The sequence below is a fragment of the Heliangelus exortis genome, chromosome 3, assembly GCF_036169615.1.
Source record: "Heliangelus exortis chromosome 3, bHelExo1.hap1, whole genome shotgun sequence".
Taxonomy (NCBI): Eukaryota; Metazoa; Chordata; class Aves; order Apodiformes; family Trochilidae; genus Heliangelus; species Heliangelus exortis.
In genome coordinates, this window is record NC_092424.1 from 94,073,092 (window position 1) to 94,089,250 (window position 16,159).

Here is a 16,159-nt window from a genome sequence, read left to right on the forward strand (position 1 = left end):
AATTTTACTTCAATCATGATTAAGCAAAAAAAGGATCTGCACTGAAATCAGCAACAAATATTAACAACAGCAGAAATACTTTGTCCTAACCATCAATAAGTACATCTGTTTATAAGGTAACCCTAACTCAGAAAAACATTCTGATAAGTTGTGTAAAGGCACCAAGCTTGCAGAACCCTGCTAATGCCCTCTGGCTGCCAGACACCATGCTGGAGGCAGGATGGCTATGTAATTCTTCTGGAAACAACACTCTCCCTTCCCCTAAAAAATTCCACTCCGACTCATACAGATTCAGGATGTTTCCTTTTGGGTGAATGACAGGAACCAGGCTGGATTATCTTTTCAGGAAACCTCTCCACATTATTTAGCTCACACAGTAGTAACCAAACTATGGATTCTTCATCCCTACCACAGATTTGGAAGCCAGTAAGTGGGCAGCAAACTCCCCTGGAGCAGAAGGATTTCAACCCTATGCTGGCAAGAACAGGACCTAAATATAAGGCTGGGAACCCACTCTGCAGAGAGATGAGGAGCAGGGAGAGGAACCACAGCACCTGGTCTGGCTGCAGGGCAGATGGGTGCTGGACACTGCACAGCTGCCAGCCAGCACCTTCCTTCCCTAAGTCTGCAACAGGCACCAGAGTATAAACCAAAATGCAACAAACCAAAAACAAAGCTGCCAAAATAGCATAAGCTAGAATAAGCATGAAAATAAACATGTATAAGACAATGTTTCTTAAATCAGCACTATGTATGTTCTCAGCTATGTATCAAAATAACTGTTTTCTAAAAAAATTTTGCTTTTTGAGGCATTATACAGATTAAGGCCATTACTGGATATTTTCTTTGATGCAATTTGCTATATTAAACTAGACATCTGCCTTAAACCTTGGAGAGTATAACATTTCAAGGATCAAGGAACACATTAAGGGTTATTTTATCTCTAAATTCTCTACTTCATGGCAGGAAAAAGAAACATAAACCTGAGATATTGCAGAATCCCATAAAATTTCAAATTATTCTTTTGCCTTTAAATCTTTTGTGAAATTGAATCAAATGAAAGGATTTCTGTATATTGCCCTTGAGCACTTAATGGGGGAATGACTGCACTTGCTTCCATTTACACAGCCAAAGAATAGATGCAACTTTCATCCACCCTTCTTTGCCTGTTCTGAATGTTAATTAAAAGAACAGTCTAGCCTTTCTTCTCCTTAAAATCAGTCCATAAGAAAAGATAATTATATTTACTGTACACAATGCAAATAAATGACTGCAAAGTAGACATAAGAGGAAGAGTTTTGAGATTACAATCACTAGAATATGTTTGCAAATCTGTTTTTAAAAAATGAAACGCTTTTCTGGAACTGCAGACTACATTATTTCAGTAAGAGGCATTTTCACTTTCTTCCATTCAAACACTTGAAAAATCAACATCTGAAAGTTGTAAACACTTCTGCCCTTGTATCATTCTTCTGCTAGCTTAAGCCTTTCTTCTTACTAACATCTACAATAACTGTAACATGTTAAGCACCAGAATCACTAGTTCCTCAACACATAGAATGGTTTGGGTTGGGAGGAAGCTTAAAGAACAGCTAATTCCAACCCTCCTGCATGGGCAGGCACACCTTCCACCAGATCAGGTTGCTCAAAGCCCCATCCGGCCTGGCCATGTACACTATGTAAGTGGCATCCACAACTTCTCTGCCAGTGTCTCACCATCTTCACAGTAAAAAACTTCTTCCTAATATCTACTCTAAATCTAACCTCTTTCAGCTTAAAACCATTCCCCCTAGCCCCATCACTACATGTCCCTCCCTGGCTTCCCTGTAGGTCCCAGTCAAGTAACGGAAGGTTGCTGTAAGGTTTCGCCAGAGCCTTCTCTTCTCCAGGCTGAACAACTCCAACTTTCTCAGCCTGTTTTCAAAGAAGAGGTGCTCCAGTCCTCTGATCATCAAATTGTTGATTCTGATGGAGTTGCTTGCAAAGAAATGGGTGGGTCAGTGTTAAGGGAAGTCTAGTGAAATGTAGCCAAAAGCCATGATAATGTGTTTGGCACTGTAAGGGACAAAAATTCCAAATTTCTGTAACAAAAAGATAACATCTGCAAAACAAAATTTATACTGATTAGAAGGAGCTAGCAACTTAGCTGAATTTTTGATAGAAGTCCATTTACTTACCTGTCATTTATAAATTCCACTACTAAACAAACAAAACCACTGCACCAAAAAATATACTACAATATTTCTCAATTTTATCCTTGTGGGTTTAAACCAAGGAAAAGTTACCAGGCTGCAGAAAGCTGACAGTTTCTGAGGATTCTCTTTTATAGGATGGATATTTTCACCGAAATTAATTAAGTTTTAAAAGCCAGGATTACTCTTTGCAGCTTCACAAAGACAGAGGTACCAGACATTTCATTTTATTATTGAAAGCTGGTTGGAGAATGGACATTAACCACCTGACAGCAAGCATTCAGGCAATTCTTTGATGCTGCAGGACTTCATGCCAGGGTCTTCAAATGGACTTGCCTTGTGAAATATATACATTCACCATGCCTGAAAAGAGCTGCCCTCTGCAAGACTCTTCCTGAAGCCTCAAAAGTTCCTATAAATATCCTTATTCCAGTCTTGGGACTAACTCATAAATCTTGAATTTCATTCAGTAACTGTCACCTGAGCCTATTTTGTCTGCACCATGCATACTTTATAAGCTTTTAATAAGCCTAGATAAAAAGGATGCAATGAGTGTGAAAGAAAATAAACTAACCTGGCATCTGAAATTCTGACACACAGTAAAAACAAATGGGAGTCATTTTAGGCTTATTCATTAAAGACCACATTCTTAGCACAGGAAAAGAAGCAAAAAAGCAAATCAATAAAATATGAAAGAGGGCCAGCTTCCATCCTCTGATGTTCTAGAGAAGACAAACAGCCACATTAAGAAGAAATTTTAGCAGTCAGTCAAGGACTAGATCAACAGCCATGGCTAATGTAATGCTTTAATGCAGGTCCACAGAGGGCAAAAACTGTAACACAGATAAGCAGCTGGGTTTCCAGAGATCAGCAATGATGCTCTCAGCAGAAGAGACTTCCCTGAGAACTGAACACTTGGTTTGTGCCACTTGGAGTTACAAGGCATAGCAACTTGATACCTGAACAGGGTTCTGTAAAGGTGACTCACAATGGCCTTTAAAATAGGATTATTAACTTGGTGGCTAACAGAATGCTGACTACCCACTGGATCTGGCTGAGAACTGCCTGACAGAGGATGAAGGAGGCACATTAGTCTGTTCATCAGATTCATTTCTCAGTTCACAGCCAAAGACTGCCTGCTTCAGCCCACACATGTTCCCTGACCATTTGACTGTTGCCTGTTTTGAGGTGGGTGTTCTCTCTTTTTTTTTCCACAGAAAGCATTGAAAAACTCTTGGCTATACTCCAAAGCAGATACGTGGTTGGTTTTTCTTTGTACTTTGAAATGTTTCACAAATGATAAAACCATTTCCTTCCCATTTCTAAGCCGTTCTTGCTAATTATCAAGCTCCAAAACAACCTATTTTTCCAATGAGAAAAAACCCCTGAGTTTAGACAAGGTTCTCCCCAGTTTTACACATCCGGTGTGTTACAGAGGACAGTACACCCGGGTAGGAGAGAAGGCAACATTCTGTAACCAATAATCACGTTTGTGCCTTTTTTGTATTCCACCTACAGCTCAAGGGTGAAATCCTGGCCGCGTGCAAGTTAGCAGGAATTCTTTTCATCAACTCCTTTGTTGCTAAGATTTTACCAGAGGAATTCATGGCTCCCTGCAACAGGCAAGTTTACTGCCAGCAACCAGTAATTCATGTAAAATACCTAATTTGTTGCTCTGAATTATTATGAAATATACTCAAGGTTTAAAATGAAAACAGAACTGCCACTTCCTTTAGCAGGAAGATAAAAGTTTTAATTCATTTTTGCAACTAAGTAAAACTGCAGGGGGAAGATTCTCCTCTTTATAACAATTGCTTCATAGCTGAACTATATTTGAGTATAATACTAAATACCTATTTTACCTGCTTGTTTCCCAGTGTTACTCTCAGTACCACAGCTTTAAATTCACCAGTTTTGCCCCGTCTGAAGTAATCCTTATAATTGAAACAGAAGCAATTTTAGCCCATTTACATCCAGGCACTTTCAAAGTCTGCAGGAAACTCCCTGGGTGTGGTTAATATCAGCTTAACTTGGCTCCAACAAAATTAATATTTGGAAGGTCCTGCATAAATAGACACATGCAAGAGAACTGTCTGTGTGTTAGTGCTTGGGTGTGGGCAGAGGGAGAGAATTCCCACCTCCTGCAGCAGGCTCATTGCTTGGGCACACAGCCAGCAGCTGCAGCTCTGTCCCCCCACAGCCAGCACGGCAGCAGCTGCTTTAATCTGCACTGGCAGAGCAGCTGCTCCCTTGGGATCACTCTCTAGCCATTTCCCCTAGGTTTTCAATTCTCAAGGACCCTGCAAGCATATCTGATATTATAATCCTGGACTGATCAAGCCCTATTCTCACTTTCAAAGAATTACTAAGGGATACATTTATTTACTGTAGTGATTTGCTACATGTAACACATTTTCCTGTAGCTTTTCCTGTGTGTTCTGATTCTCGATTGTGAATTAATAATTTATCACAGATTTATGCTATTAAAGGGGAAAGTGTTTTAATGCCTAGAGTAGTCACTCATAATTCAAACATCTATTCCCAGGAAAGCAAACATAATGGCTGAGGTGGTCCCTTCCCATAATAAACTCCTGTTTATTCCCAGTTAGGATTCTTTCAAGTAATAGTATTACATAAATCCAAACAGCATGCAAATAAACTAAGAGCCTCATTCAATAGACTCTCAATATTTCAACTACATTCTTGCAAACACTTCTGTACTCTATGTCAGCATGAATTTATGAAAGGCTTGACTAACCCAGTCTGCTATGAGAACGTGACACACTTCATGGACAGGGGAAAGGCTTTCAAAGCGGTTTACCCTGGAGCCTTTGACACCATTTCCCACAGCATTCTCCTGGAAAAACTGGCTGCTCATAGCTTGGACAAGAACACTCTTCACTTGGTAAAAAAACTGCCTGGATGACTGAGCCCAGTGAGCTGTGGTGAATGGAGTTAAATCCAGTTGGCACCCACAAGTCACAAGTGGTGTTCCTCAGGGCTCAGTACTGGGACAAGTACTTATTTAGTATCTTTAGTAATGATCTGGATGAGGGGATCAGCCATACCCTCAGAAAGTTTGCAGATGACAGTAAGTTGGGTGGGAGTGTTGATCTGCCTGAGGGTAGAAAGGCAGAGGGATCTGGACAGGCTGGATTGATAGGCTGAAGCCAATTGCATGAGACTGAACATGGCCAAATGTTGGGTTCTGCACCTGGATTCCTGGTTCTGCACCCAGGCAATGCTACAGGGATGGGAAGAAGTGGCTGGAAAGCTGCCCGGTGGAAAAGGACCTGGAGGTGTTGATTGACTGATGGCTGAACATGAGCCAGCAGCATGCCCAGGTGGCCAAGAAGGTCAATGGTATCCTGACTTGTATCAGAATATTGTGGCCAGCAGAAGGGGTTTGATCATGTCCCTGTACTCTATACTGGTGAGACAGCACCTCAGACACTGTGTTCAGTTTTGGGTCTCCCACTACAGTGAGGTTTAGTGAAGCTCCTGAAGGGTCTAGAGCATGTCTTATGAGAAGTGGCTGAAGGAACAGCAATTATTTAAGCCAAAAAAAAAAAAAAAAAAAAAAAAAAAAAAAAGGCAATTGAGAAACCTTATTGCTCTTCACACCTACCTGAAATTAGGTTGTAGTGAGGTGGGGGTTGCTCTCTTCTCCTTAGTAGCAAGCAACAGGACAGGAGGAAATGGCCTCAAGTTGCATCAAAGGAAGTTTAGATTTGGTATTAGAAAAAACATCTTTACTGAAAGGTTATCAAGGCACTGGGAACAGGCTTCTCAAGAAAGTGGTGGATTCACCATCACTGGAGGTATTCAGAAAATGTATAGTTGTGGCCACAGTTTAATGATGGACTTGGCAGTGCTAGGTTAATGTTTGAACTTGATGAGCCTAAAGGTCTTTCCAGTCAAAATGATTCTGTGACCATGTTTAAGCCACAGACTGTCAATAGATATACTCCTGGGTCTTTCACTGCCTAGTAACTAATCTTGATAAGATCTGCCTTCAATATTACTACAATAATGATCTTTTCCCCACATGGTTCAAAACCACAACGCATCAATATAAATCACTTTGAAAAAAGTCATATTGACCCGAAGAGAGAACAGATCCTGGAAGCTGAAGGTCCTTAGAAAGACTGATTTGCTTCTGAGAGACACAGAGCTCTGAAGTCAGACTAGGTGTTCCACAAAATGGAAGCTAACAGGGCTAATATGAGAAACCCACAACCAAAACTGAGACAGTCTAGTTTCCTGACTCTCATTCCAGATTTATTAAGGGGTACCACAAAATTAATGATTAATTTGAAGAACATGTCAGATTTGCAGACTACTGTGAAAGGCTGGTAGATCCCAAATTTAACTTGCCATTTGCAATCTGATCTTTAGGCTGAGAGCTTTTGTATTGCTTCCTCCCACTGAGCCATCTGTGTGTATCCAGGCAGCATACTGAAACATCAAGTGTTATGAAGGGAAGAGATTTGAAAAAAAATAAATCTTCATCTTGAGCCTAAAAATCACCTGGGACAGGGTGGAGAAATTGTATTTATGGGAGGTAACTTTTAAAGTTGCTATCTCTGAGGAAAGTGTAACAAACTGGTACTTGTATAGAATTACACACTCAGAACAAATAAAAAAACCAAACAAAACTCCTACAGGTACAATGGTATGCAACACACACAGGACAAATGCCTTACAGCTGCCCTAGGGAAGAGATCTTGTCAAACAGGAAAAACATTCTCCCTGGGGAGGTCTAGAAGTAACTCTCTCAGTGCAAGTAGAAATTGAGAACTCTACACGATGTTTTCATTTACAGTTGATCTCTGAGCTACAGATGTCATTTATCTGGATTTGTATGGGGCCTTTGACATTGTCCCCCACAACACCCTTCTTTGTAAATTAGAGTGAAAGATTAGATGGATGAACAATTCAGTGGATGAGGAGTTGGATGGTCACATCCAGAGGGTAGCAGTCAACAGCTCAATGTCCAGTTGGAGACTGGTGACATGCAGTGTCCCTCAGCGGTCCATACTGGGACCAGAACCGTTCGGTGTCTTAATTAATAACAGTGGGATTGAATTCACTTTCAGAAAGTTTGCAGATGACACCAAGCTGTGTGGTGAGGATGACATACCCAAGGGATGGGATGCCATCTGGAAGGACCTGGACAAGCTAGAAACTTGGGCTTGTTCAACCTCATCAGGTTCAAAAAGGCCAACTGCAAGGTTCTGCACCTGAGTTGGGGCAATCCCCAGTATCAGCACAGGCTGGGGAATGAAGGCATTTACAGCATCTCTGAGGAGGAGGGATTGTAGGTACTGGTGGATGAAAAGGTGGACATGAGCTAGCAACGTGTCCTTGCAGCTCAGAAAGCCAAGAGCAGCCAGGCTGCATCAAAAGAAGCATGGCCAGAAGGTTGAGTGGGGAGATTCTCCCCCTCTACTCCACTCCAGTGAGACCCCACCTACAGGACTGCGTCCAGTTCTGAAGCCACCAATACAAGGATATGGACATGTTGGAGCATGCCCAGAGGAGGGACACAAAAACAATCAGAGGGATGGAACACCTCTCTGAGTATGAGGACTGGCTGAGAGCTGGGGGTTTTTTTGGTCTGGAAAAGGCTTTGGGGAGACTATAATGCAGCCTTCCAGTACTTAACAGGTACCAATAAGAAAAATGGGGACAAGCTTTTTGGGAGGCCTGTAGGGAAAGGAGAAACAGTAAAGGTTTTAAGCTAAAAGAGGGCAGATTGAAACTAGCTGTAAGGAAGAAATTTTCTAAAATGAGAGTGGTTAAGCACTGGAGGATGTTGCCCAGATAGGTGTTAAAAAGATTATGAATATTAGGAAAACCAGAAACACTGCCATTCACTTATCAGGTGATACCTACTGCTAAATATTATTCCCTTTCCCTTTACAAAACCCTTTGCTCCAGAACACCTCTCTTTCATTGGAAGGCCAGTGATGAGGAACCCCTGGCTGCACTGAAAACTTCTCTTCCACACAACTTGACAAATCCAAGCAGCAGCTACAAACGAGGGAGGCACCTCTACCTCTGATGCTTTCTGCCTGGAAATGCAGTACAACTGTTGATGCCAGTGACAAAGCAGATGAGATTTTACTTTTAGATGCTGAACTACAAGATTCTTGCACATCGTGTTATGTAAGCAAAGCCCATGACAGCTCCCCCAGCACCACTCTCCTCCTATTTGTGTCTTTCCACTTGTTCACTCAAGCTGCTCCTGTTTCCATAGACACCTCAGAGAAGCATGTGGGTGGGTTATGTTTTCTCATTTGTCCTTTACAAGAGCATTTTAATAGCCATTTGGAATTTTGTTAAAAAAAAAAAAAAAAAGAGTTAAAAAAACATAAAATCAAATTACAAAACCCCCAAAACTCCATATTTTTGTGAATCCAAAAATCTGCTGTAAGACTTAAACAGTTAACCCACAGTTCAATTCAAAGTTCTTAAGAGAAAAACAGACCTTCCGCCTTCCCTCTCTTTGTTCTTTCATGCCAAATCCAAGTAATTTTGTCTACTGTAGCATACTCCCTAAAAATCTGAGCCACCATAGCTCAGCAGTATCTTACCTGAGATTATATCATACTTTCACATCCAAGCTACACAAATGTTTAGGGAGTGCTATCAGTCTCCAGGTTTGGAAATTGAAGCAAATGGGAATTCAGGAATGCTCACAGAAAACAAGAGCTTGGTTGGCAGCCATCAATGAAAAGCTGAGCAGCTACTCACATGCAGCTTTACAGCACAACCCTGGATTAGGTTTAGTAAGCTAGCCCAGAAAGAAGCAGCACAAACATGTACATACATAAGTAATAAGCCTCTCAGATTACTAGAATATAAACTATTAAATTCAGATATGGGGTAGATAAGCCTGATTACCCATAGAGTCAGGATACATCACTATCATCAACTAACTTGAAGAACATTATCAAACATGAAATTACATTCTTCGGTCTAATCATACCTTAATCATGTAAGCACCTAAAGGTAATCTTTATGAGATTAATTACTGAACATAACAATCTGAGCCTCTATAAATCTCTAATGTGTTTATTCTCACAGCCATGTAAGACAGGAGTTCTGCAAGTCCTAGTCACAGACAAAGAACCAAGTACTACATGCCACCCAGTACACAGAGCAGAGCTGGGAAACGAACTTCCCAAATGTCAGCTTTGACACAGTGTTTTTAACAGGCTTCACCTCCCTGTCAGTTATTAACACCTTGCTCTCAACTGGTAATTACATGAATGACGAGAACTGTCTCACTATATACACACCGTATCAGAGCTGAACATCACAAAAAGAAGATGAACAAAAACAATTCAACCATGAAACTGTTTGTTCACACAGCCTGAACAATGTGAAGATGAAATCAACAGCTTGCAACTGCAAATACTGAGTAATGTATTAAATGCATAGTGCTATACCATGTGTGAGTACAATCATGCAAGAACACGAAGGAAACACAAAGCATCTTAAGAGGGTGAGACGTAGCTCATACATTGAGACCATGGCTTCAAAATCATATTAAACTCCAGCTGCTCCTGACCAAGCAGGGAATTTCCGAGACAAAATGCCGTAAATATTTTTCCTGCTGACAGAAGCAGTGGTGCTGTGCCAGAAATGAGACAGGAAGCAAAATCAGTAGGAAACAGGAGGAAGAAACACTGGAGCCCCAACACACTGGTAAGAGCAGACTCCTGTCCACTGGCTCCTCAACATCACGCGAGCCAGGACAATGGTCAGGTGCCTTCTTGGACTAGGTGCTAACTGCAAGCATGGATCAGAGAACCTCCAATTCCTGGCTCTATTCCCACAAGGAAGGAATATCCTGTAAGTAAAGAGACTTCAGAGTGAAAGAAAAGAAGTGCCATGTTCCTTTGCTCTAACAGGTCCAGAAGGGGAAGGCTGAGGGCAGCACGAACCTAGAAGCCCACCAGAGAACCTCTGGAGTTGTGCCTGCATCAGTATGAAGGGTTAGGAAGGGAACTGGATGTGAGGAGATAAACACTGACATCAACAGGCAGTAAGGTACCTATGTGAAGATATTTAAATGATGAAAGCACTGCAAAAATCTCAAGACACGTATGCAGGTGACTGTAAACTGGCCAAGCTCTGAGAGGTTCACCCTGGAATTCCCACCAGATTATCCCTAACAACTCATGTAGAAATGGTACTAAGAAGAGCTTGCCTTCCTCCTTCATACTCATGTGCTCATAGCTAGGTTTCTACTCATTTTACTACTCTGTGTCAAGACGTGGAAGAGAACCCTGGCAACAGCAAAGCACTGTAATCACTATAGAGCATATAAAAGGAAAAGGGAAGAATCTCATCCTAAGTGGGTGAGAGAAACGTAACAGTTTATTCTGTGTCTAATCCACCAGCTAGAAACATATACCTGCTTCACAAATGAACTACATAATATCATCCAGTGTGTTCAGTTGAATAAGCTGTTCGAAGTAAGATTTATTTATTTTAAATCTCTGGTCTTTTGTTCACATATATCAACAATAGTTTACATTTTTTAGAATATTACAACTGCGTTAGTATACAGTAGGATTTTAAAATAAGGATTTACATTATTACTCTATATGTATATGGAGTTAGGCCACACCTCAAGTCCTGTGTCCAGTTCTGGGCCCCTCAGTTTAGGAAGGATATCGAGGTCCTGGAGCAGGTCCAAAGGAGGGCAACCAGGCTGGTGAAGGGACTCGAGCACAGATCCTATGAGGAGAGGCTGAGGGAGCTGGGGCTGTTCAGCCTGGAGAAGAGGAGGCTCAGGGGAGACCTCATCACTCTACAAATCCCTGAAAGGAGGTTGGAGCCAGGTGGGGATTGGTCTCTTTTCCCAGGCAACCCTCAGCAAGACAAGAGGGCACGGTCTCAAGTTGTGCCAAGGGAGGTTTAGGTTGGACATTAGAAAGAATTTCTTTACTGAGCGGGTGATCAGACATTGGAATGGGCTGCCCCGGGAAGTGGTGGATTCTCCGTCCCTGGAGATATTTAAAAAGAGACTGGATGTGGCACTCAGTGCCATGGGCTGGTAACTGCAGCGGTAGTGGATCAAGGGTTGGACTTGATGATCTCTGAGGTCCCTTCCAACCCAGCCAATTCTATGATTCTATGATACTGCAGAGATTTAGTTCAACTACCAATTCCTGCTATTTGGAGTTGCTTATTCTGGACATTGTATTACGATTGTCCAGCTTTAAACAAACCAGTGAAAAAAACCAGCTTTAGTGGCAATGGCTATCACAGTAGCACTACTTCTGTTTTTGAGAAGTGTGGCCCTTCCACTGTGCAAAACACAGGTGTACACTATAGCATATCAAGCATCCCTGTTTCCCTGGCAACATTTGGAGATGTACAACACAAAGTGACTGCATCAAGCAGAGGGAAACTTAGAAGAGAGTTCTGAGAATCATATGAGCACTTCAGCATAGTCAGTACTGCATTTAACAATAAACAAAACCTACAATCAAAACCACAGGTGAGTAGAAAGAAAGTACAAATATAAGTCTGTAAGTCTGACCAGGAAAGGAGAAAATAAACGGTTTAGCAGTACTGAGGTTTGATCTCATTTATGGACTGCAAACTTGTGAAATAAAAAATAAGACTAAAACATGGCCACAGACATAAATGTGCTAACCTGCTTTTTCATTTTACTGTTATCTCCTATGCTCATCACTGCATGATCTATAGTACAGACGGGTCTTGCTCATTTTCTCTTTCATCCTTTAGCCATATGGCTCAAATTAAATGGTTCTTTGTTTAAGTAATAGGCTATGTTGTGTATGGCTTCTAATCAACATGATCAGCACCAGAGTCCTGCTGACAGGCACTGGTTTCCCACCCAGAAATGGCAGAATACTTAGCTCTTTTCCTTTGCTTCTTCAGAGACTCTATAGTCTGGTCTTCTTAAATAAAATCACTATGAAAAACTTTTAAAGCTCACCATTTTTATTCTTGGGAAACAGAGGACAGACAACTCAGGGTGATCACTGTGACACCACACTGTGACACATCTTGGCACAGAAACCACACTTGATGGTCCATCAGCAGTTTGAGGAAAGTGCTGCAGACTCATAACAATACAGGCTAGGAGGATGAGAAACAAACTCTAGCCCGTATATTTGACTCTTGCTTCTATATTCCCCTTTGAAGGAGAGTGAAAAACATGTATTTTCAGTGATTTCATATACAGATGGATGGCTTGCAAGTGAAGGTCAATTTCTGATGCTTCTGGAGGGAATACAGTACATTTTCATGTTACAAATTTGCCTTTGATTAGATTTTCTGCATTTTGGGAAGGCATGTTTTAAGTATGTCCTATGAATAGGACAAATTAAAAATAAAGTTTTATTAATTGCTCTTTCACCCATAGACTCATAGAAGAGTTTGTGTTGGAAGGGACCTTTAAAAGTCATCAACCCCCTTGCAGTGAGCAGGGAAATCTTAACAAGATCAGGTTGCTCAGAGCCCCATCCAACCTGACCTTGAATGTCTCCATTCAAGGGGCATCTATCTGCTACCTCTCTGGACAACCTTTTCCAGTGTTTAACTACCCTCATGATAACAAATTTCTTCCTCACAGCTAGTTTAAACCCTCTTTTATTTTAAAACCACAAAACCTTGCCCTATTGCTACCAGCCCTACTGAAAAGTTTCCCATCCCACTAATCCTCTTTTTTTATCAGAATCATGCAGATAACATTTTAATTTCTAGGTACCCTCTGCCATAAATTCAATCCAATTTCTCACCCTTTTTGACTGAATAAACACCATTGACTAGGACACAGCTATGCAGCAGGCTTCCTCGAAAGCCAACAAAATAATAATGAGAAAACCCCAAACAAACAAACAAAACAAACAACCCCAAACCAAAACAAAAACCACAAACACCCCCCCCCAAGGATTACATTCATTAATGTAATTAAGTGTCTCCTTTTGAACTTTTAAACCATTTATAACCTACAGTTAGCCCATATTATATAATAGTTTTGCTGAGTTCTTTTCGTGAATTACAGTCCTTGTTGCTTCCATTTAGCAACCTTATCTACCAATGTAGTAATTTCATATCTTACCATAAAAACATGTCAAATGCTCACATAACCACCAAAAACACACTTCAAATATCTCTTACTGAACTCCATTATGTAGTTCTTCCAGCACAACAAATCACAACCAAGAATATACAACTTCATGTTCATGGCAAAAATATCCCCCTTTTCCTACATTTATTCAAAATTTTTGTACCATGAATGTGTCTGTGCATCTGCAGATGGACCAAATAAGGCAGGAGAAGAGAACAGCAACTGCCTACCAAAAGCAGCATATTGATTTACTAGGGAAGAACTTTAATTTTTCTGCAAATGTTTCTACAGAAGAAAAATAACAAATCAGGTCTCTTTGGCATACCAAGGCTCACACTCTGAGACTTTCAAGCAAGACTGATTCACATATGTGAAGCAATGTCACTTTGCTTCATTTGCTCAGAGGAATGCAATCCTATAAACATGCTCTTTTTTTAAGGATTGAGAATCTGAAATGTTTTCTGCCAACACAAGTTACAATTGCACTCTGCTAAAAAACAGTATTAGAACCATACAAATAAAAAACTTTGCCAAACAGTTGAGACTTCAGCCCTTCTCCATGTTCATAACTATAAGAAATCATAGTCTACTTTTGGTGCTAGGGGAGAACTACAAGAATAAAGCAAAAGCACACCAAAGGCAGGAGCAGCATAACAGAATATGCTCTAGGAGAAATTTCCTGCTTTCTCCCCCACACTCTCGGGCCACAGTTTCTCCTGCCAAAAGATAAAAGGCTTATAAAAAGGACATGAAGTTAATAGCCTCTAAATGTGTTCTCCTCTAGACCTCGGAGACAAAAGACTGGTATGCAAAGCAGAACTGGGTAGGAAACTGCAAACTGATGATTTTGTCAAGTGAAAAGCATGTTCACACAGCCCTTGCTTTCCTCAGAACAGTACTTAAGCATGTCTTTTATTTATATGCACTCCATAAAACTTTTCAACCTTTCAGCAGTTGCACATCACAGTCTGTACAAGTTGAAATCAAATTCAGCTATGAATTTCTCTCCAGCACTCAATGTAAAGTTTGCATCTTTTAACTATACTATCCCTTCTTGCAGCATCATGGAAAACTGAAAGAACCAATTGCATTTAGCCAGTAATAAATAGTGAGATACACTTATGACAATTGATTCCTCATAAAAAGTATTTGAGCAGAGAAAAAGTGTCATAATAAAGGAAATGTAAGTAATAACCAGCAGTTCTCACAAGGACAAAACCAGGATCCATCAAGAATCCTTGCTAGTCACAGCAGTAATGTGAGAATATGAACCTGACAGGGGTCAAGCTCTTAATTTCTGTGCTGCAGATACAAAGCAGCTTTTCTCAGTCCACCAGAAAGAGAAGCAGTAAACCCCCTACTACATAATAATTTTTTACAGAATCATCATCATTCTGTATCTCCACTGTTCCCACACACTGGAAATAGGAGCTGAAACTACAGTCTGAGTGAGACAGGGTTCTGCATTCTGGAAGCAGGATTCTGCCTGCAGCATCACATTCTTTTCTTTATAATTAAATGTTATTATGCATACTATGAGGGCACTGGGATTTCACCACAGCAGTTCCTCAGTGCATACTTTAAAAACAGGGGAAACATAAAATAACTTTATGACAACTATGAAGCCATGCAGTTTTGAGGCAGAGGATGACAATGGTTTGCTAGTAGTTCTTTTTCACTTGTGGTAAATAACCAATAGTCTCACCAACAATGTGATTCAACCGTGATAAGACTGTGGCAGCATCAACTACAAAATGCAGCATCTTGTTAAGTGCAAATAATCAAGCAACAGTGAACTATTACACAAAGTCTTACCAGTCCTTCCCCTCTGCAGGAAGGCTGCACTTTCTGAGCTTCTGTAATCTTTAGCAGCCAAGAAGACTGGAACTAAGGGGCAGCTCTACAGAATAACAAAATTAGGTCTGCATTCAAACTTGTCTATACAGGTCAGTCCAGACAAGTCTTCATTCAGAGTACCAGCTAGCACAGATAGAACAGTACATGTAAAGAGGTAGGCTATGATCTTCCTCTTTCATGAGTGGTTATTTTCAGCTTCACTGGGTCATCTGGCAGAAACATTTGATTAAAGCCAAGGGAAGATTTATTCATTTGTATAACCATCATCCTTCATATTCTTTTTAATTATTATCTTTTGATTCATTTTATTAGGGGAATTAACACAACGAGAGCTTACCAAGTCAACAGTTCATTCAGCTTATCTTTTACCTACTCAGTACCATGTAACCTAAAGGTTAAGACTGCAACAGATAGAAAAAGTACTGTAATTTTTTTTATATTATCACCAAACAGCATGAATCTGAGAAACCTCAAAGCCAAGAGGTTCATGGAGGTTGCATACAACTGTTTGGTTGAGAGTTTTTCTTTCTTAACTCATGTTCCACTTCCCCATCTGATCTTGCTGACAGGCAAGGATTTGGTCTAATCTGCTGTGAAGCTGCAGCACAATGTCACAGTAGGAACATTCAGTGAGCTATTCCTCCCACACTCTCCAAAGAAAGGGACCCCCATTTCTAAGCAATATGCTTTCTTACATACACTCCTCTTGTGGTCATGAATACATCAGCTGGTAAATGATAATGTAAGAGCTTTGGTCTCATTGTCTAAGCCCATTAATGCTTAAAGTGAGTTACAAGAATAAAGTCCTCTGTCCTCCTTCCTCCTACAAGTACCTATAAAAATTTTCTGTAGCTTTTTTACACAGTGATATCAGCCATCATGGAGAATACGGGGGTATCAAATGTTGCAGCTGCATCTCACATCATTCTGAAGTGTTAGATGTATGCCACCTTACAGTACAACTGTAGGGAAATTTTCATGCAATATT

The 16,159-nt window shown here is 40.7% G+C and overlaps 1 protein-coding gene across 5 annotated transcripts in view; it reads right to left on the reverse strand.

Annotated features, from left to right (window-relative positions):
• Positions 1–16,159, reverse strand: part of ARHGEF10 (Rho guanine nucleotide exchange factor 10) — a 112,744-nt gene that overhangs the window by 38,203 nt on the left and 58,382 nt on the right. The window lies entirely within an intron of this gene.